A 7,070-nucleotide genomic window follows, 5' to 3' on the forward strand; every position below is an offset into this window, starting at 1 on the left:
TTATTGTCATTCACAACCGGTATTTTCACTACAAACTGCAAAAAAAACCGTCAGACCCTCTCTAAACCTACATCCAAACCATGTGACTCATAACTTTTCATCCACAATACCTAGATCATTCATCTTGGTGGCAAATGATAGATCTCGACTTCCGATTTAAAAATCTGTAAAAATTTTGAATATCGGTTCAGTGACTTTCGAGATACAACTATAAACAGCAATGTAAACAAACCCCCTGGGGGCCGCCATCTTGCATAGAGGATAATAGCATAACCAGACAGAGTGCGGTCCACTCTGGGACAACCTTTCTATGAACATAGCAAGAGGAGGCAAGCTAGCTGGTGTTGAATTGATATTAACATTGCCTTGAGTTTGAGGGGGGAAAACACAGGACGAACACAGGACGAGATGAACAGATAGACTCACGAGCCAGCAATGAAGCCCTCAACGTTCCCTCGTTGCCTCTCTTAAAACCTACTGCCTGGCAACTGGACATCAAGCGGGATTTAGCAAAAAACTCCGCCGTTTTCTCGAGACCGATAAGTCCTCCAAGTTCTTTATCTTACCTCAGTCAAGCTTTAATGAGAAAGCTCTTGCCGCTATCTCTTCCGTAGTAAAGCCTTTTGAGGGCAACCTCAAACTTGCTAAACGAAAAGCCTTAGGTCTTTTACGATCCCTGCACTTCAAACCCTCAACAATTACAAATATTTCCAGTGCCTCAGCTGATACCTTTTCCGTAAAATTTGTAGTTAAGGATCATAAACCTTCTCAACCGCCTCGAGTCGTTGTAAGTGAGAACGGCACTTGGCAGAAAGTTATATCCGACTATATTGAAAATTCTTTGAGATGCATTTTCATGCCAGGCTCTATCAGTATTCGAAATTCTGAGGATCTCCTTGATGACATTGTGCCTTATCACACACAAACTTTCCACTGTATGTCACTTGATATCAAGGACCTCTATTTCTCCCTCGACATCGCAATCGTATTTTCCAGATTAAGGGACATCATTGAGAAGAATTTGGTTTGTTTTCAAACAAATGCGGGGATCCCACTTTCCTCCTTTCTAGAACTTCTTTCTTGTCAAACTTTACCTTTCGTCTACAGTTGTCAGCTTCAACGATAGTCTTTTCACACAATCAAAGGGAATTTGCATTGGTTCTTCTGTCGCACCTAAGCTTAGCGAGATTTACCTTTCCGCACTCGACCGATCACTATCCTCCTGTTCCAAATCATGTCATGGCACAACTCTTGTCCGACGATACGTTGATGATATAATTATTTTAGCCTCTCATTCAGACTCCATAACTGAACTCGTGGCCTGTGTTCAAAAGACTTGTCCTGAATTGGTCTTTACTTCAGAAGTACCCTCAAACGGCTGTCTACGTTTCCTAGACGTAACCTTCATCCTTAGTCCAACTTTGTGTTGGGAGTATGGCCGTACTGACCCGAAACCGCTACTGTCAAGGTGGAGCTGCCATCCCAAAGCCGTAATGTCAGGTGTAATCAATTCCGTCTTGGATTCTGCTGTTAAAAAATCATGTATCCATAAAGTCCCTACCGCTGTGCCCCAACAAATCAGCCGCCTCAAAGAAGCTGGCTTCCAGTCGGATGCAATATATACACACTTGCAAAATCTCCTGAACCCCCCGAAACCCCTAAACCCTGAACGCCCACTGAACCGCTGTGTGGTCCTACCGTTTTACCACGGTACTTCACATGCCTTAGGAAAATTTGCGACCTCGCAAGGAATCAGAGTAGCCTACTCTGTTCACAACAAGCTGTCCACCCTAACACCTTTCATGAAATCTGGTCAACACCAGCGATGCACCACATCCCACACAAAAAAGTTCGTAGACTGCAAAAAGTCGTGCGTGTACCGTATACCCCTTCGGTGTGGGGGTTCCTACATTGGCCAGAGCGGCCGTTGCCTGAACGATAGACTTCGGGAACGTGCTAATAATATCAAAAACAAATCAAGTACTTCTGAACTTTTTAAACATCTGGAAGGCTGTTCTGGTTGTTCGGCAGACCTTCCCGGAACCAACTGTTTAATCTCCTGCAATGACAGACTGTCCCGCACTCTACTAATCCTCTCTAATAGCAACTACAAAAGGATGTGTGAGCCAACCTAGCATTGTCATCCCAGAAGGCTTGGTCACTCGCCTTAGCCCTGTTAGCCATGGATAACTTTTTTAATCTTGACTAATTCCATGGGACAGACTCAAACACATTTTATTCCGTACCTTATTCACTTCTGAGTTTTGCTTGTATGTTTATATTTTTATATATTGTACTGTTACTGTTACCAATATTTTTACTTTTTATCGTCCTTTTTGCAATCTGTACTGCTTTGGAATATCTTTCCATTCTTTGCAAGCACACACGTTCCCTTATGCAGTTATCAATGCTACCACCGACCGTTAAGAGGTTCGTATTACGCGCCTCATATTCACCTACGCTGAGACGCCGGAGTGTACTCTCTTTTTTTATCCTGTTCCCCCTGCCTTTTGTGTATTAAAGCTTCATTGCTGGTTCGTGAGTCTATCTGTTCATCTCGTCCTGTGTTCGTCCTGTGTGTTTTCCCCTCAAACTCAAGGCAATGTTAATATCAACCTTTCTATGAAACAAATCGAAACCGAAACTAAGTTTTCGATTAATCCCCTTGAAAACTGAGCAATCTTTGATAATCGATATCTGGAGAACGGCTCTAGATATTCGAATTCTGTAAAAACTCACTGGTAGTAGAGGGAAAGAGGAAGAACAGTAAAAAGGAAAGTAACGAAAACGCTGAATTCCAACGGGAAATCGGTGAAAATCCAGTCTGAAGGTACCCTCCGACACTTCACATAGCAAAGAAACAGGAAGACACACAATAAAGAGCTGCAAATCAGCCCACGAAGCGGACGGGATTGGAGGAAGAGGGAACATTAAGCCAGAAGCGTAAAGCTAAACTTTAAAGGGCCAGCAACACCCCAATCTCTCTGTCTGCAGGATATATTCATATTGGTGGAATTTCCCAATTTCCACCCATATGTGCCAGGAAAATGAGTATGAGCGCAAGAGAGACTTTAAGGTCGGCAAAAAAGGCCAATGAAAAACCATCAAAGGGGAAGACGTCCCCCAACAAGGACAAGAGCAATGACAAAGAAAAGGACCCCCCAACTGCGGAATCTGCACCAGCGGAGACCGCGTCTGAAGAGAAACAGGCCTGGGATTGGGAGTCTTCCTCCGGAGGAAGACTCCCAATCACAGGGGAAGTCTTTTGACCGCAAGTTGAGGAAGGTGCGCAACAAATTTAGGGATCTCGACCCCCACATCCCGGAAAAACTCCGCAAGGAGGTACGACACATTTTTGATGACTTCGAAAAATTGATCAGAGAAGTAATGGGGCAAACAGACGTCTATGAAGACAAAATGAAGGACCTGCTTAACCAGCTTCAAGTAAAGACTGGTCAGGTGGAAGAATGCACCCAACGACTTAGGGAACAACCGCTGCGACAACGGCGACACAAGAGAAGCTAGTCCCAACTGGCACCCCTCCACTCTGAAAGGAGGTCCTTGCTGTAAATAAAAACAAGCAGGACAATTCCACGAACGTATCTGCCCTTTTGAAGAAGACCTTCAGCCCCTCTGCCCTCGGCCTGACGGACGCGGACCTGATCACCACCCGAAGTGGAGAAGTCCTCATCAAGTCAACTTCAAAGGAAGGTATCGAAAGGCTGGCTGCGGAAATCCAATCCAACCCGGCGACGAAAGACAAGCTAAATGCGAAGAAACAAATAAAAATGAAGCTCAACTTAACATTAAGCATTAGTCAACAGAAGCATTAACAGAAGCATTACTCAACCCAAATATAGTCTTAATACAGGAACCTTACTTTTACAACTCAACGATTCTACAAATTCCAAGAAATTACCATATCATCCAAGCAGATGGAAAGCCAACTGTATCTCTTTTAATCAACGTCACTAAATACGACATTATACCTGTCTTAATCCAAGAAAGTATTATAGCTGTCAAATTAGAAAACCGTACTCGTACCATATTAATCATCAACTCTTACATTTCACCCAAGCAAAATATGTTTGAATTACAAAACATCCAAAAACTTCTATACCAATTCAAAAATACAGAAAGTTATTTGTGGTGATTTTAACGCTAAACACCCCCTCTGGGGAATGCAAGACCCAGATCAAAAAGGAGAAGATCTGGTTGATTTCATTTTAACAAACGACTTAGCAATAGTAAACAATCCACATGCAGCACCCACATTTCACGGTCCAAGAGGTCACTCCTGGATCGATTTAACTATAACCACTCAAAACATTTACGATCACATTAACAACTGGACAGTCCACTCTACTGAAGCAGGAAGTGACCATAGTTACGTATCTTTCTATATCTTTAAAAACGAACAACACTTTGAAAGAAAACTTAGAAGAAAAGGTCAAGCAATTCTCAATGAATGCATAACCAATGATCCATGGTTCCACTATATCATAAACAAATATTCCATCGAAAACGTAAACGTAGATAAAGCTGTAACTACACTAAACAAAAGAGTACAATTTTGGATCGAAAAATGTAAAACAAAAATAACAAATTACCATAAAACTGTCCCCTGGTGGAATGAAAATCTAACACATTTAAGAAGATTCGTACTAGTGCCTCGATCATCCTGAAATCCTCCTTGCAACGGATGGAATGAGTTGCCTTCAGATAACCTTCGGAGGAGAACTCTGGAGTATAATCGGCAGAGCATTGGGGACATGGTGATAGGACGGACCTCGGCCGCCGATCTCGGTGTCGTCTTCTTAGGGATGAAGACGGTTTTAGATTTTTTTAGTTCCATGGGGATTGCTCTATGTTGAAAAAAGTTGTTCAAAACGTGTACAAGAATTTTTGGCGAAACTGCTAAGATGTCATTCACAGTAACACCATCAGGACCAGGAGCAGATCCTCTATTCATTGATCTCAAAGCCAGCAAGATCTCCTCGAGGTCAAAGGCTCCAATGTCTGCGTTCGTTTTTGCACAGGAAGGTAACCGCACACTGGTTTCCTGAGGTGATCCGGATAGTGACGGATCATACAACTCGTGGATAGCGTCCAGAGAGAGAGTCGTCTGCCCTTCTTCGTTTTCGGTCATGAGTTGATTAAGCAAAATCTTAGGGCCCAGTCGATATAATCTCTGATGCTTATCGAACCTGGCTCTCTTCCGCTCTTTCCTGTTAGTCGGATTCCGTCTTAGAGGGCGATTTGGTCTTTGGCCATTAGAAGGGTGCCTACCAGAAGGACCTCCTCTAGATCTTCCCTGTCCCAGACTGATACCAAACTGCAAGAATATCTTCTGTAGGTCATTCATTGATAGAGGTTCAGAGAGAATTCGTTCCACTAGTGAGGCATCCGTAAACCCGGCCTCGGCGAAATCGTTGGCTATTTCGTTTCTTCTCGTAAGCACACCGTCATTCTCGTCAGTGACGACAGCCTGGCCAGACGACACCGCCACCGCAGGGACCACGGTCCCGGCCAAACCCGAAGCAGCCGCCTCCCCCACGGTCCCGTCGCCAGCAGGTACTCTGCGCTGGATGCCACCTCGAAATTCAACAGAAGCCATTCCGGCCGAAGTAGCAGCAGCAGTCTGGACTCGGGGAGCCTCCACAGGAGAGCCCCCTTGGCCTCAAAAATTGCTCATCGAGCCTGGACGGGGGGGCTAACGCCTGCCTCCACCAGCAGTTCGGCCAATTGAGATATATCATGACTAGCCCAACTAGTGGGCTCTTGCTGGGTTAATGTGCTGTCTGACAAACTGGCACGGCCGTCGGCCTCATCAACAGTACACATCTGGCGATCGAGATCCATGGGGTCAGCAACCGGCCCGGGCACGCCCGAGGCCATGTCCCCCGCGGCAGCAACGCCATCCGGCCAAGCCCGTCCCCCTATTCTTGCGTGATCAACACCAGGGGTTGCAGCAGGCCAGTCAGGAACCACAAAAATCTGACTTGTCATCGTTGAGGTTTCTTGTACTTCCTCCTCAGGCGCCTTCTGGTCCCGAGAGGTCACTCGATCCTCCTTAGCCGAAGCCGTTGGAAGCGGTGGATTTTGCACAGATTTAGGCTTAAAGACATAAAGACATAAAGACCATAAAGACATTTTGCATCTTGCCAGCCTGAACCCCACTATGGCTCAATCAGCCATAGTGGGGTTCAGGCTGGCAAGATGCAAAATGTCTTTATATCGTTGCTGGTGACGTTGCATTCGCATTGCCATGAGAGCCCTTGTTGGGAAACACCTGGCCAATTCCTGATTGATGAACGGATGGTCCTTGAGGGTAACCTCTATGTTGGCCAAAGCTCGCAGTTCAGATAGTGTCCAGCGGCCATGAGATATAACTTCAGATTCGCCAGCTTCAGCACCGGCATCAGCGGTCAATTGCTGAGTTGGGGCGGCAGCTCGAACAGGTGCCGAGGCAGACGGCTGTCTCTCAGTGCCCTCAGGAAACGTAGGCTGATATTCTTCATTCCTCACTGGTTGCGAAGCCACAGGGTATCGTCGACTACATTTAGTTGTGTGAGAAGAAATTGAGATACACGAAGATTTGAGAAACACACGATCTTGGCAGATCGAGCACTTCCATTTTATTCGAATGTTATGGCTCAAATAGTGCTCCTGATACTTGGCACGTGAAGATAATGTTGTTCTACATAAGTCACAAGACAAGTCTTGGGGCGGATACAGGATGGTCCTTTCATCCATAAGGATGCACTTTGTGACTTTTCTTCTCTGATGCACGACTTGAATCTGGAGAAATTCGACCAATGCGTGGAGTGGCGTTGACTTGGCTATAACTCTTCTTTCCCCAAATGGGGTGTATCGTTAGGCTCTGAGGCCATTTGGTTAGCCCTGCTAACAGAAAGAACACAATATTTCCTCCCGTCGTTACACCGCACTCTGTGACTTTTCTCCTCTGATGCACGACTTGAATCTGTAGAAATTCGACCAATGCGTGGAGTGGCGTCGATTTGGCTACCGAAAGAACAGAGTATTTCCTCCCGTCGTTACACCGCACT

This window comes from Ornithodoros turicata, unplaced genomic scaffold (genome assembly GCF_037126465.1).
Source record: "Ornithodoros turicata isolate Travis unplaced genomic scaffold, ASM3712646v1 Chromosome12, whole genome shotgun sequence".
In the NCBI taxonomy this organism is placed as follows: domain Eukaryota; kingdom Metazoa; phylum Arthropoda; class Arachnida; order Ixodida; family Argasidae; genus Ornithodoros; species Ornithodoros turicata.